Source organism: Equus caballus, chromosome 25, assembly GCF_041296265.1.
Source record: "Equus caballus isolate H_3958 breed thoroughbred chromosome 25, TB-T2T, whole genome shotgun sequence".
Taxonomy (NCBI): Eukaryota; Metazoa; Chordata; class Mammalia; order Perissodactyla; family Equidae; genus Equus; species Equus caballus.
The window spans coordinates 23,216,957-23,244,824 of record NC_091708.1 but is presented as its reverse complement, the minus strand read 5'-3'; the positions used below and the strand labels follow the sequence as shown (position 1 = coordinate 23,244,824).

Genomic DNA, 27,868 nt, shown 5'->3' with positions numbered 1-27,868 from the left:
TGACTCTATTTCTAATACAATGGTATAAACACCACACATTATTTGATCAAGGTAGAAAAAAGCAAAGGTCAAGTGGGATTGCCATCTTGTAGAGCCCCCTAACCCAAATTTTTCTTGTTCCTCTTCTTATAGTACATGGTTACCTACAGACTCCAGTACCCTATTGGGTATGAGGACCGAGACAGTTGACATGCTCCCAGGGCAGAAGGGCAGCTCAGTTCAGCAAGTCCAAATGGAAAGAGCACAGGGGCTGGGCACATTCGCCATGCCTCATATCCTCTCCTCCTCCTTCATCTGCTGGTCACTCCATTACAGTGAGGAAACACAACCCTACTTCATACCAAGTGATTAATCAAATCAGTGCCCCAGAGTAAATTAAGTCTGTAAATAAGAAGATGGCCTTCTAATAGCATAGAAATCAGTTTGAATGGTAAATACTTTGGTGAAACTGATCAAAAGGATAACTTTTGGGGGCCAGCCCACTGGCACAGCAGTTAAGATTGCACATTCCACTTCAGCGGCCTGGGGTTCACCGGTTCAGATCCCAGGTGCAGACCTATGCACCACTTGGCAAGCCGTGCTGTGGCAGGCATCCCACATATAAAGCAGAGGAAGATGGGCACAGACGTTAGCTCAGGGCCAGGCTTCCTCAGCAAAAACAGGAGGATTGGCAGCAGATGTTAGCTCAGGGCTAATCTTCCTCAAAAAAAAAAAAAGAAACGAAGAACTTTTGGTGGAGCCATTTTGTGGTCTTTAAAATTATGGAGTCATAGTATTTTAGAAATGGAAGGAAACTTACTTCCTGATCCAATATCTGTTGACCCCCTACTCACATAGGCAACATGAAGTGAAATGATGTTTGTGCCTTTTACTCAGAAGTGTTGTTTTGTGACATGCAAGTGACTGGCAGGAAGAATTATTTGACTCTTTGGTTCTTCTTAGGATTTTGCATGATTGTTGATGATTTTATGTTTAATTCTGCACCCAGGCAAATTTGTTAGCCATTACTTAGAAATGGAATAGAATATAATTTTAAAAACACTTCTAGAATAAAGTATCCATTTAAGAAGGCATTTTGGGGGGGCCAGCCCGGTGGTGCAGCAGTTAAGTTCTCATGTTCCACTTCGGTGGCCCAGGGTTCGCCCGTTTAGATCCTGGGTGAGGACCTATGCCTCAATTGTCAAGCCATGCTGTGGCAGGCGTCCCACATACAAAGCAGAGGAAGATGGGCACGGACATTAGCTCAGGGCCAGTCTTCCTCAGCGAAAAGAGGAGGATTGGCAGCAGATGTCAGCTCAGGGCTAATCTTCCGCAAAAAAAAGTAAAAATAAAAAAATAAAATGAAGGCATTTTAAATCAAAGATCCAGTGCCAGAGACTTTAATGAAAAGCTTTGTGGTGGCTTGACACCAAGCACTTGTAAGACAAGGATGAAGAGAAATGAGGCTGGTGAATTTGTCAGCTGGTGACCTTTTTAGGTACCTGCAAAATAGAGCTAGATTACTACATATTTAGTTCAGATGTCATAAATACTTTTCAAAACACTACAAAAATATAAGCTTATAGTGGTAGTAGTAGAGTAGTTGTAGTAGAAGAGTAATAGTCGTTGTTGATATAGTAGTAGAGTGGTAGTATTAGTAATAGAGATGGAGGAGGAGGAGAGTAGTAGTAGAGTGGTGGTAGTAGTAGTAGTAGAGTTGAGTAGTAGTAGTAGAGTAGCATAGAGTGGTGGTAGTAGTAGTAGAGTAATAGTAGTAGTTGTTGTAGTTGTCATAGCAGTAGTAGAGTGGTAGTGGAAGAGTGGTAGTAGTAGAGTGGTAGTAGTAATAGAGTAGAGTAGTAGTAGAGTTGAGTAGTAGTAGTAGAGTAGCATAGAGTGGTGGTAGTAGTAGTAAATAGTAGTAGTAGTTGTAGTTGTTGTAGTAGTAGAGTGGTAGTGGAAGAGTGGTAGTGGTAGTCATAGAGATAGAGGAGGAGGAGAGTAGTAGTAGAGTTGAGTAGTAGTAGTGGAGTAGCATAGAGTGGTGGTAGTAGTAGTAGAGTGACAGTAGTAGTTGTTGTAGTTGTCGTAGTAGTAGAGTGGTAGCAGTAGTCATAGAGACAGAGGAGGAGGAGAGTAGTAGTAGAGTGGTAGTAGTAGTAGAGTTGAGTAGTAGTACTGGAGTAGCATAGAGTGGTGGCAGGAGTAGTAGAGTGACAGTAGTAGTTGTTGTAGTTGTCATAGTAGTGGAGTGGCAGTGGTAGGGTGATAGTAGTAGACTGGTAGTAATAATAGAGACAGAGGAGGAGGACAGTAGTAGTAGAGTGGTGGTCGTAGTAGTAGAGGAGGAGGAGTACAGAGGCAGTAATCTTGGCACACTCACCTCAGTATTCAATGCCCTCCACAACATGGTGGTAGCTTTTGTTTCTGGTGTGACGGCCCACCACCCTCTTTCCCGTGTTCCAGTCCAACTGGACGCAGCCCTGTTCCCTCCTCCACGCTTTCGTTCTTGTTCTTTCTGCCACCTCTGCTCCACCCACTGCACAACCCCAACCCTACCCTCCACCCATGCCTGTTAAAACCCTCAGGGAGCCAGACTGCCTGGGTTTGAACTCTAGCCTTTCACGCACTAGTGGTGTGACTTTGGGCAAGTTTCTTCACCTCTCTGTGCCTTGGTTTCCTCATCAGCAAATGGGGATAATAATAGCACTACCTCATCGGGCTGCTGCAATGATTAAGTGGGTTTCTAGATTCAAAGCACTTAACAATGGCCGCGGAACCAGCTCTGCACCATCCTCCCTTGATCCTCCAGGAAATATGGTTGGTGCTTCTTTCTATCCGGCTCGCACACCAGACTCTGAGTGCGAGGACTCTGATATGGTTCTCATAACTATTAATTAACAATAATTAATAATTAACCAATACACTTACTTCTGTTAACTCTGACCCAAAGATTGAATTAAATTAAATATTAACACATAATCAAGCACCTACTTCGTAGCTTTTATTTTGCTCCATTTCTTCCATTTATTTGGGGGCTTCTCCTGCCCTGTGCTTATCAACTAACTCACCCGGGTGGGAGGAAAACACTCTTCTGTGCTTTCTAAAATAGAATTATCTGGCTAGCTTTTCTAAGTGACTTCTATTTCCCTGTCAACCTGCTGGCATTCCCAAATCCGTTATCAGAGAGCGGGCTCCCAGTGCAAGAGTTCAAGGCAGAGAGGATATCCTGGGACGAAGAGCAGAGTGGATATTTTGCTGTCATCTGTTCCTCGCTGGCTGACACTCTAAGTGGTTGTCATTCCCTTGCGCAGAAAAGAAACTACCGTAAAAGGCCAGGCTCCCGCCGGCCGTTAAGCAGTCTGAAGTGTGCCTCGGGGCTGAGAAGCCTCCTGGGAAAGAGCAGCGCACCCTGGCAAATATTACAGCACACTTCACGGCGGACTTGTGGAGTAACAAAGCACATATTGTTACCTCTGAACGCCAAGCTCCACAGACTAGTAAAAATATGTAATATACCTTTTTAATGGGGTCCGGGGAGTTGGCTTCGCCGGGAACATTCTGGATGGAGTCATAACACAAATAAAGTGTATTCAGGAGTCTGAATTTATGAAGCCCAGACCCAGCCTGCGTGGTCACAAATGGGGCAGCTCAGCCCATTGTGTAAACCGTGCAGAAGCGAAGGATCTCCGGCAGCTGCACCTCTGCCTGCTCCGGTGTGGGAAAGATGCCTCTGAAGCTTTGCTCAGCAGTCTTCACGGTCTGCCACTCTTTTGCTAGACGTGTTTATTGTTCATAGAATTGATGATTTCTGCCCGTTTTTATTGTTGCTCAAAATCTGGCAGCGGAGTAACATTCTGGATAACCTGGAGCGGAGTTTACGAGACAGGAGAGGGTGTGAGCGTCTGCTCCGACTGGCGCAGGTTGCATTTGTTCCTTCTCGGAGCTGAGCATGCGAATGACTGTAAACACACAGACACGCACACATACGGACACCAGAGTGGACTCTAGAGATCAGGGAAGGAAAGAAGTGAGGCAGCATTCACTCCAGCCAACAAGTCAAGTCACAGAGAAAGTGAGAACTTTGAACAGTGAACCCCATTTTTAAATGGAGCCCATACCTATCGCTGGTAATGCTGGTGGGCTAAATGATTTGGGTCTACCATCCTGCCATTTTATGAAAGGCAGTTCCTAAGAGCTAATAGTTGGGCTCCAAAAATGAGCGAAAAGGAAACCTGTGTTCAGATTTGATTTAAACCCCGAATGAGCCATCAGAAAAGTCACTTGAGGGCAGGCGGCCCCATGGCCGAGTGGTTAAGTTCACATGCTCTGCTGTAGCAGCCCAGGGTTTCGCTGGTTCAGATCCTGGGCACGCACATGGCACTGCACATCAGGCCACGCTGAGGCGGCGTCCCACATGCCACAACTAGAAGAACCTGCAACTAAGATATACAACTATGTGCGGGGTTGGGGGTGGGGGGGTATTTGGGGAGATAAAGCAGAAAAAAAAAAAAGAAGATTGGCAACAGTTGTTAGCTCAGGTGCAAATCTTTGAAATAAAAAAGAAAGAAAGAAAGAAAAGTCGCTTGGTGCCTAGGCTGAGACGGGGGGGCTGTGGGAGGCAAAAATTATCGAGAGTGAGGGCACATAAAGACTTAGAGGGGGGGTCAACTAGAAGGTGCCTTGGTCTTCGACCCTTCTGGAAGAGAGGAGTAGAGCAAGAAGTGAACATTGGCAGAGGCCTGATGTTACTATGAGAACATTTGGGGTGCTTATAACCTTTCTGGAATCCCAGTTAACACACTGGAGCAAATGATGTTAATGAGAAGTAAACCTTTGTTTGGGAGCACTTACAACCACTGAAATTAATAGCTTGATTTTTCTCAAATGCGATGTTAAAATCGCTGTTTTAGAGCCCCAAGCCTTTAAAACATTTATGAAATCATGAGATAATGGTCTAACAGGGACTAATGACTCTCTGCCAATCTTCTCCTTTAAAGATGAAGAAACTGAGGCTCAGAAAATTGCCGCAAGCCATGAAGCCAGACAACGTCAGCTGAGATTTGCAAGATATTTTTCTTTATCCTCATGATCCAGAAATACGGTCATTCATTTTGCCTGCAGTGTGACAACCATATTCTTGGTTTTAGTATAGAAAATTGTTTCTTCAGAGTCTTTATAATTACTTCTGTTCCAGTTATTCTTACTAATTCAAAAATACCTATAATTTTTAGGTTCGAATTCCATTCTCTGCCCTCAATGTCTAATAATATATCTCCCGTTCTTTGCATATCTTTTTCCTTTTTCTCTGCTTTCCGAGGAAGATTTCTAATTTATCTTCTCCAATAATGGTTCAGTCTTCCACTGGTTCAGCTCAGTTGTTTACTGCCCCTAATAAGGATTTTAATTCTGCTCTTGAGATTTTAGCTTTTGGGCATATTTTGTCCCTTTCACATTTCCATCTTCATCTCATTCCTCCCCATCACTATGACCTTGTGATTTTCTATTTCTGTTTTTTAAAGACTATATGGAACATACACAAATGATTACATCCACATATTAGAGAACGAAAAAAGAGCACATTTTGTCATTAGCTGGAATTCATTCATTCATTCAGAATCTATGATGTGCCAAGCACTGGGCTAGTTTCTGAAGCAATTCTCAAAGGATGTGGAGATAAGTATGAAGAAATGCACATCACAATCAACCATCATGCAAGGTAGGAAGTGTTATCTGCCTTAAGAAAGGCTTAAATCTCAAAGATATTTTGAATGCTATATATTCTTTGAAATTTTCTTCTGGTTCCTGCAACAGACAATTTTCAGAGGTCTCATTTTCCTCTAAACTTTAAGACTGATGCACCCTTTCCTGGGGTCTACAGCAATTTTTTCCACTGGTTCCAAGTAGTCTTTTATATTATTTCTTTTTTCAGAATGATTATTTAACTAAGGTGAGTTCTCTCTAGACTTAGTGTCAGCAGCCATACATGGTGGAACTTGGCCTTGTCAATGCCCACCCTTCATTTATATGATGATCTCATGCCTACAGCTGGAGGACAGGTGGGTATGCAGCATCTACCCAAACTCCAGACTTTAATGCAACTCTGCTCCCTGAGGGGACATCTCTTCCTATCCACATTGTCTTTTGAGACTCTGACTCAATGTATATGAGAAACTACAATCCCAGCGTATAGAAGGCTTCTGCCATAAACCTTACTTCTTGGACCCACCTAAGTGCTGAACTTATGGAACTACACTTCCCAGGATGCAATGAAGCATTATACAAGCTCATGGGAGAGAAAATGTCCCTCCTTCTTTTTCCATCCTGTTGGTTTTGGGGAGTAGTTGAGATTAGGTAGACAGAGAAAGAAGGAAGGGTGAATTGGAAACAGCTTTATGACTGCCTTAAAAGGAAGCAGCTCCTCAGAAGTAGGAGGAGGGGGACTCAGCTTTGTGGTTGAACTAGACCAAGAGTTTCGGCAAAAGGAAGACTCTAAGATAGGTATAAAAAGTCTTTCTTCATCCCTCCACTTCTGCTGTTCCCCCAGGGAGACTACCCCTGGACCTTGGCAATAGGCTGTCTGCCAATCATACCGTCAGGGTTTTGGTGAGCATTCCTTCTTGTTTCTGAGTCTGTCTGGGCATTTTAGGAGAGAGAGGGAGAGCTACAACAGGGCTGCAATCCAGATGCCACTTCTCTGCTGTCCACATGTGCTTTTTAATCTTCTCTACCCAAATATACCAAGTAGAAATGAGAACAAAAATAGAAGCTAAGCTAACCATGCAAGGGGCCAGTATATGTTTATGTGGTATGAGTCAAGGAAAAATATAATCCTGCATTCACGTTACAAATGCACCGTAAATGTGAGGCTAACAAACCTAAATGGAAAGGGTCACAGTCTGCGTGGAAGCCATGTAGAACACAGACAAATGAGTACACCCACGTGATAAGCAAGAAAAAAAACCCTAACTTTGTCATTTAGTAGAATTCATTCATTCATTCATTGAGTCCTATCCATAATGTGCCAAGCCCTATGTTAGGTGCTGATGCTTGGGATAAAAATCCAAGCAAGATCTAGTCCCTATTTCCCAAAGTGTGTGTGGACGTGTTTGAAGACATGCACATAAACAACTACTATGCAAGGTAGAAAGTGTTAATTTCCCTCAGAGAGCTTTTCAAACTCCCTAGCAGCTTTCTTCTCACTTGGAGTAAAAGGAAACTCCTTCTGCCAAGACAATTCAGGGGGAAAATAGAGCATGTTTCAGAAACAGGGCTGCCACTGGCTATCTGCATCTTCATCCTATCTTACTGTATATGCAAAAGTAATTCAAGATAGATCTTGGAACTAAACCTAAAAGCTAAAACCCTAATGTTTCTAGAAGACAATACTTTCATGACTTTGGAGTAGATAAACATTTCTTATACAGGATGCAAAATGTATTAATCACAAAAGAAAAAAAATGATTAATCAAATTTCATCTCAATTAAAAATCTCTCCCTTAAAAAAGGTACCATTAAGAAAATAAATATGTGGGGCCAGCCCTGTGGCCTAGTGGTTAAGTTCAGCACACTCTGCTTGGGCAACCCAGGTTTGGTTCCAGGGCGTGGACCTACACCACTCATCAGCAGCCATGCTGTGGTGGCAACCCACATACAAAACAGAAGAAGATTGGCACAGAGGTTAGCTCAGGGTGAATCTTCCTCAGCAAAAAAAAGAGAAAAAAGAAATATGCAACCTGCAGACTTGGATAAAAAATCATTGATCTGTTAAAGGGCTCTTGTTAGAATATTTCTTTAAAAGGTCCTACAAACAGCAATAAAAAGACAAACAACCCAATTTTAAAAGACTGGGCAAAACATACAAGCTTCACCAAAAAAGGATATGCCAATCCCAAAAAGCTCATAACAATGTGCTCAGGATCAGTAGTCAGTGGATAGATGCAAACTACAATCACGATGAGGTGTATTTCAAACTGCCTACAAAAACAAAAACAGAAACAAACCCACCTGACGATACCAGACGTCGGTGAGCACGTGGAAAAACTGGAGCTCTCACACATTGCTGGTGGGAATGTAAGATGACACCTCCACTTGGGAAAACTGGCAATTTGATATGAAAAGTTAAACATATTATCTCCCTATGACTCTGCAGTTTCACTCCTATGTATGTACCCAAGAGAAAGGAAAACACGGATCCACAAAAAAGAACATCTTGGTTCAAGTATATGCATGGCTGAACTCCTAGAAACAGAGAATAGATTGGTGGTTGCCAGAGGCAGGAGGTGGGAGAAGGGGAAATAGGTGAAAGTGGTCAAGAGATAAAATATATACATACACCTACATGGCAATTTTATTTAAAACACACAAAGCAAGAAACATCCTAAATACCCATTAACAGGGCAATGGATAAACCAACTGTTATATATTTGCACAATGGAATACCACTTAGCAATGAACTACTGATATAGGCAACAACATGGGTGAACCTCCAAAACCTTATATTGAGTCAAAGAAACCAGACTGGAAAGCGTCCCTTCTGCATAATTCCATTTGTATGAAGTTCAAGAACAGTGATAAAAATCAGAACACTAGGTACGGCAGAGCTGGGGGGAGAATTGACAGGAAAGTGTCACAAGAGAACTTTCTGAGGCGATGGAAACGTTCTGTATCTGGTCTTGCCTTGTGGTCACAGGGCATATATAATTGCCAAACCCTTCAAAACGAATACGTGAGATCTGTACATTTTATTGCATGTAAGTTATATTTCAATTTCAAAAATGTAATTTTTTAAAAAAGAAAAGTCCTTGCATTGTTTTATAAGGCCCTATTGACCTGGCCTTGCTCCCTCCCTGATCTCAACTCCTATTACTCGCCACCTCACTCACTCCACTCTAGATATGCAGCTTTTTTGCTGTTTTTTGAACATGCCAAGTAGTCTCCTAACTCAGGGACCATGCCTTGCTGTTGCCCCTGTCTGGAAAGTTCTTCCCCCAGAGAGCCACGTGGCTTATTTCTCCACTTGTGTCGGGTCTCTGCACAATGCCCCCTTGGCAAGTACCCTTACCTAACCATTCTCTATAAAATGGCAATCCCCAGCCCGCCACACCACACTCCCCATCCTCCCTTACTCCATTCTTTGCCATAGCACTCGTCAACATCCCATACACAAAAAATTAATTATGCTTTTGTTTATTGTCTGTCTCTTTCCCCTGGAACGAAAGCTTCTCGATAGCAAGGACTTTGTTTTGCCCACTGCTAATTCCCAAGCAGCTAGAACAATTTCTGGCGTGTCATAAATACCCATTAAGCAGTTGATGAATGAATGAAGGAAGGGATGAACGAATGAATGGATAGGAGGTGATGGTAGATCAGATGAAAAATATCACATTGGATTGATACACTTATTTTTGATTAGACTTCTCTTTCAAATTGCTGGCTAAAACAGTTGCATTTTAAAACACAAACAAGATGAATAGCAGATGTGTTTCAGGAAAAAAACACAACCTACTTCAAAGACCTCTAGAATATTGTCAAGGGCCCATGCAGCCAGCTTTGACAAGCTCTTTAACACGAGAAGTCATGCAGCAAGATGCTGCACGGTCCTTTGTGTGCAGGTTGGAAAGCTCCGGGGGATGACAAGCCCCTGGGAGTAACCCATGTTCTGCAGCCCTCCTGGTGGTCCTGCAGAGGGTCAGGCACGCGGTTTCCATGCTGCGATCATTGCATTCCAAAATCACGACCATTCAGGACCAGAGACCTGAAAGTCATTATTAAACCTGTCTAATACAAACTAAATACAGGGGGAAATAGTCCCGAGCTTGGAGCGTAGGACCACAGAACTGGACTGGAGTCCGACTCCAGATCCTAAGACCAATTCTGTCCCTGATTAGCGGTGTGACTATAAGCAATCAGCTAGAATCTTGGAGCTTCCGCTCCCTCAACTGGGAAAGAGGGAGTTCAACCATGAGAACTCTAAGATTGCTTTCCAACTCTGAAATTTTTTGAATCTGTGATTCCTATACCTACAAACTAAGGAAGAGTTCACCTTTTCATGAGTAAAGCCTTCAGTCGCGACATCTACTTTTTTTTTTTTTTTCGGTTAGGAAGATTGTGCCTGAGTTAACATCCGTAGCCAATCTTCCCCTTTTTGCTTGAGGAAGATTGTCACTGAGCTAACATCTATGCCAGTCTTCCTCCATTTTGTATGTGGGACGCCACCACAGCATGGCTTGATGAGCAGTGTGTAGGTCTGTTCCTGGGATCTGAATCTGTGAAGCCCAAGCTGCTGAAGGAGAGTGCTTGAACTTAACCACTACACCACCGGACCAACCCCCATCCACATTTTTTAAAAAATAGGCTTATTGCAAATGAGTTTTCTAGTTCTTTATACAACTTACAGCATTCTCTAAAACACAAGGCCTAGTTTCCCTTTCTCCATCCTTAGTGTAGTAAATGGACATAACAACTTAAATGTCCTTAAATATATTCCAGTAAGTTAACAATTCAACTACTTAAATTAACGAAATCTGTCTACGTCAGCCAAGTCCGGTGCTCTTTGTCCAGTGACGTTTTCAAAGCAAAGTTTTATTCCATTTCTAGCTCTTGTTACGTATAAGCAATGTGACGTTGAAAGACAAAATCCCATTTGAGCCTGTCTATATATCATCTACAAAACTGAGCTAATTTTGGGGGCCAGCCTGGTAGCATAAAGGTTAAGTTCACACACTCCACTTCAGCAGCCCAGGGTTTGCCCGTTAAGATCCCAGGCAAGGACCTACACACCGCTTATCAAGCCATGCTGTGGCAGCATCCCAAATATAAAATAGAGGAAGATGGGCACAGATGTTAGCTCAGGACCAATCTTCCTCAGCAAAAAGAGGAGGATTGGCAATGGATGTTAGCTCAGGGCTAATCTTCTTCTTCAAAAAAAACTGAGCTAATTTCAGCCTTTTCTTACTCACAAGTTATTGTGAGAATCAAATGAGCTAATATAATGGAAAGCTTAGCAAAGTATATTGTGTGACTATGAGATAGTATTATTCTACTATTATTGGACTCTGAAAACCAGCCTAAAACCAGATGGAAATGCTAGAAGTTCAGCAAGAAGTTTACAACCTTTCGGCACTTGAAACAGAGAGTATGTCAGATCGCCCACCATTCACAGCGCACGTGGAGAGAACACGGGCGTTGTGGGAAAAAAAACAAGAGATTTTTGAGTCAGAGATGCCAGAAGTCACATTGCAGTTTGCGGGTTGACCAACCGTGTGGCTTTGGGAAAGCTCATCCTCTCGGCCTGGGTAAAGGTTTGTGTGATGGGCTCTCAACTCCTTAGAGGTAAGATACAGAACTCTTTATTTTCCTAACGACTATTCTCTGTTGACTCACTTTTTCTGCTGGATAGTAAACTTCCTAAAGGACGAATCAGTCAGATCCTAACGCTCTCCAGGAATTCTGTTTTTGTAAGAGGAACATTTCCAAACGTCGTTTTGCAGTTGTTCAGAGCTAATATATAGAAATACATTGGATGTTTGTAGAATAACCTTTTATCCTGAGACCTTGCTAAATTCACTTATTCATTTGAATAATGTTGTTTTCTTAATTTTCTACAGAAACAGCCATTATGCTGTGAATAAAGACAGTTGTATTCTTCTTTTCCTAACCGTATGCCGTTTATTTCTGATTATTCGTCTAAAATGGTGCACCAGTAAGCAAGCTGTGGTGGCAGCTGTTATTTCTCCAAACTCTAATTCTCAGCAGTAGGCTCTGGAGGAAATTGTAAGAAAATGGGGCGGAAGACCCCACTTGACACCTTACATACGGTATCCTTATCTTTAAAATGGGAATAGCTCCCAGGTGTGCTGTGAGAGAAACGCAAGATTATGTAAAGAAATGCACAGCAAACGCAGTAGATTGCATACAGTAGGTACCCAGTAAAGGAGAATTAGTTTTCGGCAATACTGGTATCAGGAACACCCCAGTATATGTAATGACTATGTAATGACTGTCTGTGCCTCTTGCCATCTGGAAGACACAGTCAAGATCTTCCACGCTGAGGCACCAACGCTATGTTAGGTAAGTTGGTGTCCATCTACCTGGTCTCAGATTTTTTGGTCCCAACACCTAAATGTTGTAAAGGTTTTGAGAAAACATAGCTAGAATAAAACCTTAAAACTGGATGGAGACTGCTCATTTTAAGACTAGTAACGATGTTTGAATGGGGTTCTTTAATTTGGTTCTTTGAAAGCACAAGCTTTGGAACCCGATGGGTGAGTTACTTAGAGATTTGCTAAACAATGTAGAATCAACATTCACTAATTATAGTGTGTGTTAACTAGTTATTACTCTTGTTGGCTTGCCAATTACTCTTACTATGAGGTCAGTAAATGCACCTAGCTAAAATTAGCAAAGCCTCAATTTGAGCCCTGGTCCTGCTTTCCTTCAACCTCTCATTCCTGCGTGCCTGGCTTACTTCTCTCTGTCTGTGGCAGGATTCCTGGCACACTTCATTTCAGTCTACAGTGGCTGCTGCTGTCTCGAACGTTTCGTTTGCCTCCGTCTCTTTTCAGAGACACACTTGGCAGGGTAAGTGACGCTTCTCTGCATAATCAAGCCAGATCTCACCCTTATTGGCCACATGGTCATGGAGTCCTTGAGTTTATTAGTCACTTCCCCCAGGCTTAAAAGGACACAGCCCTAGCCATGCTGTCACAGGACAAATGGATCCACTGGTCACTTCTTCCCAGTTATGATGAGCACTCCAGCTACCTGGGATGTTGGTCCTGTATATTGGTCATACTGACCACTGGTCCTTGGGTCATTCCACCATGTTTCTTAAGCTACTCTAATCATATGGTTCCCAGGATCCCTTTGACGACTTCCCATCCAGAACCGTGATCCCTAACCTTCCTCTTGTTTCTTTTAGGATTTAGGATGAGAAGGAATGCTTCTGGGCAAGGATCTTCCCAAATGGATGTCTCCCCAGAGATGAAAGGATCTTTGGCTATGTCGTCTTCCTAATCAATTTTCAAATGCTTTCTAGTTCTCCCACAATGATGTTAAAGATTAAATGGCTAAGCTTAATATGCAAAAGATATGGCTAAACTGGGCAGCTATTCAGTTCTTTAAGGCTACTTAACTCTTTTCTATCAACTGTACATGGGTTGCACATAAATACCAACATTTAGCTGTGGTCAAAGGAAGAGATGCTTCCCCCAGCCTTCAGAAAATGGCAGCCAAATCTTTTCAGTTATGAAGTGAAAGTGGCTGCGTGTCACTGCCTTCTACTAAAATTGAAGAAACGGTAACTCATCTTGCTTGGACTATTGTTTGGCTGTGGTGACTGTTTAGAAGACTAACCACTCTTATAACACCTAGACCATTGTTTGAACATCTTCCAATAAATTATCAATTCATTCAATTAACATTTAAGTGATCAATTGCTCTTATGCCCATAGTGACTACAGAAAATTCTGCAGTGTGTGTTTGCACATACATTCACAAATGCATTTGTGTTTAAGACCATTCTTTTTTTTGTTTTGCGCAGAACTGGCTCCCTGGGACCTATTTTTCATATAGATAAAGGCAAGACAAAAATACAGGGGATTTTAACTCTGCTTATGCCTTGAAGAAGTCTGATCCTGGATGCTGGGATGGTTGGTGATTTTCCAGATTTCAGGAATCAGTGTGAATCTGGCCCATAGCCCACAAGCAGGCAACTTGCTCCCAGTGGGAAATGACCTCAGCGTAGACTAAAGATAACCACCGTGGGAGAAACGCCTACTTGGCTTTCTTCTTCCCATTTGGCCCCATTCCTTAACATCTGAGAGCCAGAGAGATGGCCTGTCGTCTGAAGACTGTTGCACACAAAAAGAAGGCAAACCCAAGTTACAGTCCAAAAGGCAAGGAAAGAATGAGTCTTTGTCTTGCTTCTCTTCTTCCCACCATCAGCGTGATGACAAGGTGTGTGAAGGCCAACTTGCCACTGATGCTTTGAACAAAACTAATGAACATTCCAAGGAAAATCTATTAAGTGAAAACAGCATCTACACCACCTTCCCTTTTCCTCTCAGCACACAAAGCATCTTTATAAAGAGTAGAGCAGAGTGAAAAGAACAATGTTCTTAACCATGCAACAGGAATTTTAGTAAAACAAAATAATAATTTCTTGATTCCATAATTAACTTACTGTGTGACTACAGGCATTTCATTGGGCTTTTCTGTGCCCAGTTCCACAGCTTTAAAAATGGAAATCACTGGACTCAGGCCTCATGGCTCCCTGCAGGACATGATTTGAGTTGAGATTTTGTCCCATGAAGCTGTCTTTAATCCAAGCTCACTAGATGCAGGAAGCCTTTGGAACACAGCCTCCAACCATCCTCAGACAGCATGCTCTCTAAGTGTACAAATGTGCACGCACATAGAATGTGTCATTCCCCACAGCACTAGGAGATCACAAGGATGGTGGGCCCAGGCTCTACTTGAGTTTGAGCTGCTAGACAGCAGGGTCAGTATGAGCCACAAAGGACCGTCAGGAAAAGGCCCACGGATCTAGCGTCCAGGGCAATTGCCAGCCCCTGAGAGTGACTCTGGCCAGTGTCAAGAGAGACCACAAATAGCTGGAAAGAAGACACTCTTTCAACTATGGATGGAGAACAAAGTTTAGTTCTCATTTGCCTCATACTGACCAAAGTATTTGTGACATGGAGTTGCTATTATTTCTCTATGCTCTTTGAAAAACAGCTTGGCCCACAAGACAGTCTCATACTTGGAAAGCTGTTTCGTTACCCACATTGTTTGAGCAACGTAAATATGTTTGTCCCGATGGAAGTGAAGAAGCTTCTATCTATTTCTCCAGGGATGAGAATGGCTGAGTTCATTGCAATAGGCTTTGTGATTACTTGGTAGATGGGCTCTCTTTCCACCTCCTGCAAATGCTTTTGGCCACTTTGCAAAATAACCTAAGATCCTGGGAATACCTACACATTGGTAATTATGGGAAAGTTAGGTTCGCTTTTCTTCCTCTATGGTAATTAGTTGGTTCCCACACACCCATCCATTACTAAAGATGTCAGTGGCTAAAAGGTATGAAATTAAAATGTCATAAAAACTGTTTGACAAGAACTTCCTGCCTCTTTGTACCTTCTAAAGAACTTTTCTCTTATTCCAACTATTAAAATTCCCAGATCAGGCTGTCCAATAGAATTGTCTGCAATGAGGGAAATACTCTGTATCTATGCTATCTGTATGGTAGACACTAGGCACATGTTGACTATTGAGCACTTGAAAGGTATCTAGTGTGACTGAGGAACTGAATTTTAATATTATTTAATTATAAATAACTTAAATTTAAATAGACACATGTGCCTAATGGCTGTCTATTAGTGCAATTCTGTTAGGTTAAATATTCAATTTGTAATTTATTCTCTTATTACTAACTACAAGATGCCACACTTATGATGCATTGCTTATGGTAGTCTAGATTGATTCTGCAGGACATGGCTGAAGGAAAAACAACTGTAAGATTCTTAAAACATTTAAAGCCACTATCTAAAAAGGAGACGATTGAGGAGAGGGTGTACCTCAAGTGAAATGAAAACAAAATGGACTCTAGATTCTGCAAAGAAAAAGAGAAGTTAGTTATAATTATAGTCCCTCCCTTGGGTTTACATTAAGTTCAAGGTTAAATCATCTAGAATCTTTTAGTTTTTCTTTAATCGAACTACTCAAACGTGATTGCATCTCCCCTACGCAATGGTGCATTCGCCACTGGATGTATATTTGGGCACCCGGAACCATCTCCTAGTCTCCTACAAGCCTTGTTTTGTGGTGCCAAAGAAATTATGACTCTGACTAAGTGGCTGACAGCAGCAACTTCCCATTTCCTGCAACATCAAAAGCAAAACTTTTCCACTCTCTCCGTTGCACAATCGCTATCGGCGGTAGCAGTAAAAAGAAAAAAGAATCCCTGATGATTTCCAGATTGATTCCCAAATGACTATGTTAAATGTCATGATTAAAATTAAGGGCAAATTTACATAGAGTTAGTTCCCTTCTCTGGGAGATAAAAGCCATAGGGTTATAAACTGTCGACCTTCGGAGGGACTCAGGCTGGTTCAAGTTCATTCCACAAACGAGGAAATGGCCTTACACACTAATTGAAAGCAAACCAGGGACTAGGGACGATGAGGGATAGGGGAAGAAAGGCACATGTAATGAGCTTCTGCTTTGTACCATGCTAGAGCATTTACACGTGTGTCACAGCCTCTGTCCTCACCCTGCTTAGCCATTAAACCAGACACAGCCCTTCTTTGCCCTCACCATTCAGGGTCTACTCACCCTAAAACATTGTTGACCAGTACAGAATTTCCTGAAGGTTCTGTAGGGGAGAGGAGGTGAGAGCGTCCATCACACACCACACTCTGAACAACCTAACAAATGTTCCTCAACCATTTCTCTTCTCCCCAATATCCCTCTTTAGCCAAGCCAATGGGAAGATAGAATAGGGGGTATATTTCCCCTCAACTCTTTTCCAAGATGCATCTAAATCACTCTGTCTCCTGTCTCTAAGCTCCCTCATCCTTTCTTCCAAGCTTGTGAATCTCTCCGCCTTTCTTATACACAGCACGAACCAGAGCATTCTTTTAAAAACCCTTCAGTGGCTTTCCACCTCACTTAGGACCAAATCTGAACTCCTTGCTGGAGCCTCTGTACATGATCTGGGCCCTGCCCACCTCTCAGCCCTTACCTCCTATCATGAATCCCTCATTCTACTCACCCCTAGTTGGCTGATCTCCTTGGAGAATCCACCAAGCACACCCAGCTCATTCCAGCTGCACAGTCCTTGCCCTTCAGCGACCTCTGCCTGGAACACTCTTCAACCCTGAGTTTTGCATGGCTTGCACATGACTCAGAGAGAAGTCTTCTCTGAGCATCCTGTCTAAGATGGACATCTTCCTCCTGCTACCCTTTCCACTCTAGGCATTTGCTATCTCCTTCCCTGGCTTTATTTTTCTCCCTAGCACTCATTATTATCCATGTTACATTGTTTTTCTTTTTGACTGTTTACTTATTATCTGCCTCCTCCAACTAGAAGGTAAACTCTGCATAATCAGGGTCTTTGTCTGCCTTGTTCACCCATATCTCAAATGTCCATGTGTTGAATGAATGAGTGGAAGCAATTTAGCTCCGTCTTAACTCTTCCAAACTTGCATACCCATCACCCATCAATCTGATAAGCAAACACAAAGTCCTCCAACTATTATCATCCATCTACCTTAGATGACAGCAATCAATTATAAATAAAATCTAATTTTTTCCCAAGGGGTACCTCATTAATCTTCACAGAGACCTTGGCAGGGACAATGTTATTGTATACATTGAACATGTGGCAACACTGCGGGGCTAAACTGCTCAGGGTCACACAGCTGAGCTTCCTGACTTTTTGGCTGTAAAGCTGGTGCTATTTCCATCACACCAGCCTATCCTCTTCCCAGTCTTCCGAAACCTGAGAGCCTTGGGGAAACCAAAGAACCATGTACACACAGAAGGATCATTGTTCTTGTGTGTAATGCCTCTCACTGCCGTTGATCTGTACATGGTCTTTGCACAGTTTCCAGTCCCGCACACAATGGAGCAGGTACCTTGAACTTGCTTAGGGGAAGACTAGTCTCATAGGGGTCTTCCTGTCCCATTGGCCTTCCTGCCAAAGTGGGTTCTGCTGAAGGCATTAAGGTGCTGGGCTTCCCAAATCACAGACCTGGCTGGACATCTTCCCAAGATATCATTTGTGGCACCATCCACGGTCCCCATCCAGCCCTATAGTTGGAACAAGAATCAAACTCAAGGTCATCTTATACCTAGGTGCCTCAGGACAAACCAAGGCAGAGATCTGACCCTGTTTTCTCCAGAGACATATGTCACATATATAACTATTATCCTGCACCACAGCTGTTAACTTCAACTTGACTCTCCTTAGAACACATATAGGAGTACAGCATGATGAAGTCTTATATCATAGAATTTTTCACAATCTTCAATACTTAATTACTATTAGCAATAAATTAGATGTAACACAACTCACACCTGAGGTCCACTGAGATAAAGGATAATTAGCAGTTAGATAATGCAAAGATAAGAACATCTTAATTAACAACTTCACTTTAACTTAAAAATCCAGTTCACCATTTTTTCTACCGAATACAAAAAAGTGATTGTATTGGCACCAGGAATAATTTTTTCTTTATTTTTCAAAGAGAGAGAAGATGAGACAGATAGGATAAAGGTTAGATTTTCTGAAAACTAAGCTTCTCCAAGATGTCGGAGAATGGCATCATTTGACACAGAAAAGAGAGGAAACGTGTCCAATATCAGATGACTCATTCATACAGCCTTTCTGATTCCTTCGTTTATTGGCAGGAAAGGCATAGATGGGACCATCAAGGATTAAAACACAGTTTCCTCTGTAATTACTTTAAAATAGTTCAGCATATCAGTGTGTCTGTACGTATACGTATATATAAGTGAACCCTCATATACACTCTGGGTGTGGTCCGTTAACATCTGCAGTACCTAATAAGAAATTCATATTCCAGGATGGTTGGTTAGTGTTTGAGGGTCCCTAATTGGAAATCATAAGCAAGCACTTCAAGAATAGCTGTCTAAATCTGCACCAGCTGGTTTGGTAATTAGCATAAGGGATGTTACACTTTCTTCTGCCATTGGTGAATGACTACAATTCAAGATATGTGGTTGGTTAGAAAGATTGTAGGCCTCTCTTTGCGTAAGGAGGTTGTATAATCTAGTGAGCCCAGTGGACTTGCCTTTGGAAATAATTGTGTCCCCATTCTCTTTTGTAAGGCATCCCATAGGGCAGAGAAAAGGGTGATTATTGTCCCTAAGGACTCTTTGTATGCATATACTAACTCTCTGAAAAGATGATAAACGTATTTAAAGATATAGTGATTTCTAAAAATTGTCTTCGATTTCTTAAGCCATTTCCAGAGTCTCAGAAGTACACTATTACAAAAACGCAGCAGTTTGCCAAAGACCAATTGTAGAAGAATTCCCACTTTATCAAACACAGAAGGTTAGTGTATTTTCCTGACCAACCCTTGAATCATTAGTACTCCTGGTGATGCAGCCCAAGGCAACATTCTAGAATAAGTCGACATTATGCAATAGCCTTATAAAACCAGCAGGGAGGGATCTGCCAACTTCTAGAAATGGTTCATCACCTCACAAAGGTAATTGGCCTAATATAATGCTTATGTTGTGGCTGAAGTCCAACTTCTGGCCAATGTCCACGGCAGGTCATTTATGAATTGGGGTTTTATTTGCACTTTGATTGTTAAGGTTTGTCATTTATTACCTTATGCAAGATTTTACTCATGAGTTCTTGCTAAGAATTATTAGATATTTGAAATTCACGTCTCCATTCCTTGGTGCATGCTGTTCTTTTTGACTACAATTCCTTTTCCCCCATCCCTCCTCCCTTCTTTCACCATGACCTCCTACTCATTCTTCAATAGCCAGTTCCAAAACTCTCCTCTGCAAGGTAGTTTCAGGCTCCTGAAGACATCTGCTCACCATTTTAGTGAATTTATTCATTCGACAGATAACTATCGGATGCCCGCTGTATGCAATCACTGTGATAGACTCTAGGAACTCAGCTGTGAGCAAGACTGGTAGAATCCACACTCTTTTATTAATTTGGAAGAAAATCAAACTTATAATTTAAGACTAAATCTTGCCATTCTCACTCACAAACTTCCATTTTTTTAATACAGGTCCTTCTTTTTAGGAAACAAAAGGTCCCCTGGGGCAGAAATATATTTCCTGGTAGCCTAATCGCACAGAAGGTTAACAGGTCCTCCGAAGATGCCAAACTCTAGCCCAAGGACTATCTTGCATTCTGGGAGAATCTGTCTTCTTGTGTTTTTGGCAGAAGAGCCAAAATGCATGCATTTTTAATTAATCCCCAGTTCAAGCTGAGGTCTGTCATACTGCACTGACAGCAGAATTAATCTCAGGCTCCTCTGCTGAAGGGCTGATGTGGTAGGTTTGATCATATTTCTCTCCTCAATGGAAAACTGCCTGTGGAAGAGATCCAGTCTTCAAGATGCCTTTGGCTATTCTGGCCTGTTCATGCTTGTGATCAGCTGTACCTACATTTTCAAAGAATGAAGCAGCAATCTGAAATGTTGGAAAAGTATGTATCCATTCTATGTACCCAGCACCCGATTTGGGACACATTAATGGGAGGCGCCTCCTGGAGGTCGAGGTGGCCACCACAGGTCAGCAGTAATGCACCTAGAACGTTAATGGAGCCACTTTTTGGAAGGTTTATAAACAGGCTGTCTGTCACTTTTGTTGAAGGGACAATCAAACAGCATGAAATATGTTGCAGTAAAAAAATCTCGAAAGTGTCCTCATAGAAACTAAAACATTCTAACAAGATTTGAAACAAGTAGCAGCCAACAGAGACCAAATTAAACCCTTCAGGCCCATCTCAGGTCAACATGTTGTTAAAATATTCCAAGACCTTTCTCAGCACAGATATTATTCAAAGGTCAAAAAATTCCCTGTGCAAATACCTAAAATATCTACAGGATATTTCAGCGAAATGCCACATTAAATTATTCCTCTAGTGCAGCTCAGGGCTTAGGTTCCGGAATGAGGAAAGCGGGATGAGTCTGACATGTGAACCACCACATTCAGCCAGCTCTCAGAGGCCATAGTGGGGGTGATGTGGTTTTCAGTGGCCTGACCCCGGAAAAAACCACTTGTATTCTACAATTTTTCAATGTATTCCTGAATTAAAATTTATCCTTTGGATAGGGTTATGTATCTTTGTATTGGTAACATTCATTAAAACAAGTCTATATCAAGTAGGATTCTTGAAGATGTACGTGAATGAAAAACTGCCCCAAATGGCTTTTGACTGATGCCTCAAAGTGCAGATGTAGAGCTGGCATGGGCACAGGTGACTTTCAGCTCAACTGACGTCATCAGGACAAAATTTTCTCAGCTTCTTTCACCTCCTCCTTCTGTGGGCTGTGATCATTTTTCCATCTATATGTGGTAGCAAGATGGTTATGAAAGCACCAGGTTTCAAATCATCTCAACTTTATGCCATCGATTAACTATAAGCTGTAAGGCAAAGCCAATCACTAAAGCCCTCTGTGCCTCTGTTTCCACATCTGTAAAATGGGGATGTCAATAAAGTGCTTAACACCCAGAAAATGCTTAATGAATCCTGATGACAATGAACGTCGCTGTCATAACACAATTCCCAATTGAGGATTCCCTAATGAAGAACATCCATTTTCCTGATCGAAAGTTCTAAAAAGATATTCTAACCTACCAAATCTGCAAGGGCTTAACACTCGCTCACCTAGAATACCCTTGCTTCTCAAGAAGCTTTGGCCTCACATTTCAATCTGGTAATAGAAGCTGTGGGAGCAGGAGACTGCACAAAGACAGGTGGACGCTGCGTGCGTCTGAATTCCTGAACAGAAAGTCCTTTGCAGGGGCTCACACAGGCTTTTGCTGGGATGCACCAGGTGGCTGACCTAAAGGGGCAACTTTGAAATATGCGTTTGAATTTTTTAAAAGAGCGCATAGTAATTTGGAACAACAATGTCATCGTATTCGGGTAGACTGCGTTCCCGGAGCAAGAAATGAGTTGCCAAGTATGAAGCTAGGCCACCCAGAGAGAAAGTGCAGATTCAAAACTTTACTTATTTGCAAGTTGCTTCTGAACGTTTAAACATTAACTGTGGTGCAATAAAAACACAACCATCGTGTAAGTTGAGAGAGAGACTGCAGTCTAAGCTTTCCACTTTGTTATTTTGCCTTTCACCTCCTAAGCTTTGCCACCAGTCAAATGGGCTACGGTCCATCAAATCTTGAATTAAGATTTATTCTAGATTATTATTATCTATACCTCCCTGACCATTGTCCACCAGCATCAGAACTCTATTCTCAGCTCCCTTGAAGAAATAAGAAATAAAGTTTTGGGGATTCCATCGGGAAAATAGAATTTTTGAATGTCAGGAATGGAAGAGAACTTAGAAATGATCTCATTCAACTTCTTCAATTGACCGGTGAGGAAACTGGAATCCAGGAAGGTTGAATGATTTGCTCAAAGTTAAATGGCTAAAATCACAGAATCTCAGGACTCATTTCAGACCTGTCATAAATATGAAATTCCCTCCTGAGCTGTATTATTATGCTCATAGCAATCCCGTGAAATTGGCAGGGCAAAACGTCTTACAGAAGACCAATAGCCTCTGCCCGGATAACTTGAGCAAATTCTCCAACATGGATTTGGCAAGGAAGGGGAGAGGAGAAAGGAAGGTCGGAAGGGGGAGGGCAAGCAAGCAAGAATAACTTCCATAGCGCAAGTAACGTACCCTGGTCTAGTTAGCAAGACTACTCATCTGTTAACATAAAATGTCTGTGATCTGGTCAGATACTGCGTTGAATATATTCCAAAGTGCTCTTTTACTGTCCGTGATGGTTCGGTGAGGTGGGCTGGTGAGAGCTCAGGATTTCTCTAGATGGTGCTGTCCAACAGAACTTGCCCATGATAACGGACATGTTCTAAATCCCATAATCCAATACAGTACCCAATAGCCACATGTGGCTATTGAACACTTGAAATGTGGCTAGTGTTACTGAGAAACTGAATTTTTAATTTTACTTACTTTTAATTAAGTTAAATTTAACTAGCCACATGTGCCCGGTAGCTACTACATTGGGCCGCACAACTCTAGATGAATAAAGCTGCCCCAAACACAAGTTGACTTGACCCATAAGCTTGATTTTCTTTGGGGAACCTAAAGGGTTGTAATAATGAATGTTGACATCAGATCTCACCACAAAATGTATACATGGCAGCAGCAAAAATAAATAACGTATGAATCAGGATTCTTAGTTGCAAACAATGGAGAACAAACTTAGCTAATTTAAGCAGAAAAGGGGTTTATTAAAGCATCTTAGGTCACTCACAGAGTCTGTGGGAGGCCAGAAAACCAGGCTTGGAGGCTCCGTGGCCAGAACCAAGACACAGGCCCCCTGCAGGGCTGGTCTGGAGGAGACAGCACAGCTCCACCACTGGACCCAGTGAAGCACCTGCTCTGCTGAACTCACAAGTCCTGGGCATTGGGTGTCACCATGAGGATCCCTGACATGGCTGCTTGCGGACACTGGCTGGATCTGCTGCCACCATGGCCAGATCAGATTCTGTGTGGCACCTGATGCTATGAATTGCTGGCCTCTGATTCCAAGTCTGGAACAGGCAGGGGCAGGTGACTGACTGAGCCCAGGTCACATGTCTGGGCTCTAGCTGCAAGAGAGGCTGGAATAGCAAGAATCTGGCTTCTATAGAGGGGAGCAGACTCGTGAGCTGAGGAACAAACAAACAAAAACAAACACCTGCTGCACCTGCCTTCTAGGGAAGAAGGCTCATGTGCTACAAGTACCAGGCCTCCTGGGTGATGGGTTTTTTTTTGTTGTTGTTGTTAGTACTGTCAAATTGATTCTGACTCCTAGCGACCCTGTGTGCAGCAGAGCAGAACCCTGCCCCGTTTCTTTGCGCCATCCTCTCACCTTCCGGTGCTGTATCAAACAATGTTCTGCTGCTATTCACAGGGGTTTCATGGTCAGTTTTTTTGGAAGTGGGTAGCCAGGTCCTTCTTCCTGGTCTGTCTAGTCTGGAAGCTCCACTGAAAGCTGTTCACCCTGGGTGACCCTGCTGGTATCTGAAACGGCAGTGGCATAACTTTCAGCATCAGACCAACACGCAGCCACCTCAGTCTGACAATTGACAGAGAGCTGGTGTGGTTCCCTGACCAGAAATGAACCCGGGCCACAGCTGGCTGGGTGATGGGTAGAGCTACAGCATTGAAGACCTGAAGGGCTGGGGCACAGAGTAGATTAATTGCTGGCATATGAGGCACTATGTACTACCACGGGGAAAATAGAATATGTCAGAGAATTAGGAGGGGGTGAGTTAACAAAAAGAGAGCATTGAGAGAGACAGTCAAGAGTTTTAGAGTAGCTGCCACAACGAATGAGATTTTGTGAAGTGTAATATTACACTTTTTCATGTGACTCCAACAAAGATTTACCGTACTTTTTGAGCCTTTTTTGGAGTTGCATGTGTGTGCATGTTTTGCATAACTGGGATCACTGTACACATATAGTTCTATATACTCTTGTTAAGTTCATTCCTTAATATAGCATGGGTATCTTTTCCTTTAATTATATTCACCTCTATGCCATCCTTTTTAATGCCTGTATAGCACTCCATTGTACAAATGTACCATACTTTATTTAACCAATCTCCTACTGATGGTCAGTTAGATTGTTTACAACTTATTTTCTCCTAGATTGTTCTACACTGAGCATCCCTGTGTACTTTCCCAGTTATTCCTTTAGGTAAAATTCCTAGAAAAAGAACCGCTATACTAGTGGCTAAGCACATGTAACATATTGACTTATATTTGCAAGTCATATTCAAAGGTAGTAACAATTTATATGTCCATCCAGGGCTGGGACTAGGAGGTGAGTGAGACACTTTGCCTTGGGCACAAAATTTAAGAAGGCATTTAAAAACTCAGTAATCAAGACAAATAATGTTTAAGGCAATATTTTTAAAATCAAATTAATGCAAAAAAGTTCATGATGGGGGCTGGCCCCGTGGCCGAGTGGTTAAGTTCGCGCGCTCCGCTGCAGGCGGCCCAGTGTTTCGTCGGTTCGAATCCTGGGCGCGGACATGGCGCTGCTCGTCAGACCACGCTGAGGCAGCGTCCCACATGCCACAACTAGAGGAACCCACAACAAAGAATACACAACTATGTACCGGGGGGCTTTGGGGAGAAAAAGGAAAAAGTAAAATCTTAAAAAAAAAAAAAAAAGTTCATGATGAACAAAATACCAAATTTTTAAATAAAGACAGGATCAGTATTACTTATTTTTCCTTTTGCCTCAAGCTCTGAGGCAATGTTGCTTGGCGTGGCACTGTTCCAATCAACATGTTCTTGCCAACCCTAGGCATTATAAATCTTTTTACTCTTTATCATTCAAATGGGAGAAAAATGGTATCCTATTTTAATTTTCATCACTTTAACTGTTATTGATATTGAGCATCATATTGTATGTTTATTGGTCATTTGTATTTCTTCTTCTATGAATTGGCCTATTCATATGGATTCCTTATTTTTTCCATTTAGGTGTACATATCTCATTGATTTGTAAAAACTCTTTATATATTAAGGAACTATCCTTATATGCTTTAATATACTTTATACTTTATATACTTTTAATATACTTTATACACTAAGGAGCTATATTAAGGAACTCTTTACTATCATATATTTTGCAAATATTTTTCTAGTTTTTCATTTTCCTTTTAACATTGTTTTTTTCAATTTACTGCTTTAAATGTTTACATAGTCAAATTTGTCAATCTCTTATTTTTTTAATTCCCCTGGTTTTCACCTGCAGAAAATAATTTCATTGTGATTGAAAATGAAGGCTTTTCAGTCATACAGCCTGGATACCATGCACTAGCTTATGCATAACATAATCTCCACGTGCTTTGTTATATGTAAACTGAGAATAACAATAGGATCTACTTCATAGAGTTTTGTGAGAATTAAATGAGTAACACAAAATGCTTAGAACAGGATGGATCACGTAGTAAGTACTCAATAAATGTTAGCTATCATCATATGCTAACCATATATATACATGAGTCCATTTCTGAATATTCTATTCTGTTCCATTTTTCTGTGTTTTCCTGCTCCGGTACCACACTGTTTTAATTACCTAGATTTATATAGTGACCTTTGAGCTGGTTAAGCAAGCTCCCTTCTCATTTTTCTTGGTTTTTCAAATTTTTCTTGGCTGTCCTCATTCATTTATACATACAAATGAATTTTAAAAGCTATTTATCAAGTACCACAAAATCCCTCTGGGATTTTAACTGAAACTGTATTAAATTTATATATTATCTTAGGGAAGCATAAGAAGCATAACATCTTTACAATATGAGTCGTCCTGCCCAGGAAAGTGCTGTTTCTCTTTATTTAGTCAAGTCTCCTTTGTACTCTTCTAGGAAATTTTACAGTTTTCTTAATGTACATCTTGCACATTTTTATTTTACTTGGTATTTTTAATTTTTATGGCGATTTATTTTATTACTGGCAATGACATACATATATAAATGGATGATGTTTGCATGTTCATTTTGTATCCAGCCTTCATTTTGAGCCATTTTATTCATTTCTCATTGATTGTCTGTATGCTTATCCAAAATGAATTATGTCATTCATCTGCCTAACAATAACCCTTCAGGACAAAGTCTGAATTTCTGGACTGACATACACTAATTTTTTTCATATAAGCACCTCCCCCACGCCAAGCACCATGAAGCACTAAGGATTCATCAATAAACGGACAAAAATCTCTGCCATTAAGAAGCCTACATTTAGGAGAATTTGTGCTTTGTTTCATGTCCTGCTCATGGATCCATCCCCATCTCCTTTGCCTCTTACGCGTGCCGTGTGCTTCAGCTATCCTGAATTAGTCGTCATTCTCCAGAAACGCCTTCCTGTTCGATACCTCTTTGCCTTGTTCTTTTTCCACCTGTCACCCTGAAAGGCTCCTTTATATCCTCATGACTCATGTCAGGTACAGTCTCCTCTCAGCCACGTTTCCTGGTCCCCTCTGCAGAGTTAGGAGGTCACTCTTCCATGCCCCCCTGACTTCAGTGATGACTACTTCACTTAAATAGAATTGTTGCTTTTTCAGTCCATGAGTTCCTTGAGGCAGGAGTGGGGTGTTGATCATCTTTTTGTTACCTTGTGACATGGTATCAAGGTGGTTTCAAGGAATATTTGTTGAAGGTATAAATGTACTGAGTTGATTGAGCGGCACAGCACGATCATACATGCCAAGGTGAGTGGCCACACAGGTGCACCCTGGGTAGTGCTCCGGGCAGTCACAATTAGACTTACAGAAGTTCAGGGGAGGAGATCACCCAGGCTGAGTGGTAGCCATGGTGCTGGGGGAGGTGGAGCTTTAGGCGGGCCTTGAAGGAGCTTGAGACTTCTGCCAGCTCTCTCCCACTCCACTCTTTCTCCTCCCTTCCACAAAAGGGCCTAGGATCAAGGGTAAGAGGTCCCTCCCGCACTTAAGAAAGGGGGTGTTATGGATGGGTCCAGTCTGAGGCCACTGACCAGGCCACATTTGCAGGGATGAAGCCCTAGGAAAGGGCATCAACAAAGCTTTCACGGAGGAACCACTGTCCCTGCTCGCGCCAGGCTGCTCCTCCTCGTGAGCTGGTATGGTTTGTAGGGGTCTCTGTCAGGCATGGGCTTTCAGCAAGAAGGAGGTAAAGCAAGTCTTTCTGCCCACAGAGTTCTCATCGGGAAATGTGTTGGGCTCCATGAACGGCCTAGTTCACTTAAACTCAACATTGGGGTTTGGGTCGAGGCCTCCACTGGTAATAAAGCGTCCACCACCCCAGTCTCCCGCCCGAGAGGCAGTGTAGCGTAATGATCAAGTGCCTGGCCTTGGCATCCAGACGGCTGGGACCAAACCCTGATCCTTTCACTTATTAGCTGGACAACGAGTCAAGTTGAAAGTGAGTGGCCTAAAAGAGGAGGGTCTTTAATCGAGACTCAAAATCATTCCAAGAAGATCATTGTATTGTTAACAGCTTGCATGGCATTTAGTATAGCGTGCATAAGGGTGTAAGAGAAAGACTACCTGGGTTCAAAACCCAGCTTCTCCACTTAGTATTGGTGTGACTTTGGGCAAGTGACTTGACCCCCATGGGTCTCAGTCTTTGTATCTGTAGAATAGGGATGCTAACAGTACC

At 42.1% G+C, this 27,868-nt stretch overlaps 1 protein-coding gene and 1 long non-coding RNA gene across 10 annotated transcripts in view; both read right to left on the bottom strand.

Annotated features, from left to right (window-relative positions):
• PALM2AKAP2 (PALM2 and AKAP2 fusion) overlaps positions 1 to 27,868 on the bottom strand; it is a 467,689-nt gene that overhangs the window by 367,759 nt on the left and 72,062 nt on the right. The window lies entirely within an intron of this gene.
• LOC138920781 (uncharacterized) lies at positions 1,364 to 8,106 on the bottom strand. Its single transcript, XR_011432567.1, has 2 exons — positions 7,987 to 8,106; positions 1,364 to 3,845 (listed from the first exon to the last, which is right to left on the bottom strand). It is a non-coding gene; the product is annotated as an uncharacterized lncRNA (long non-coding RNA).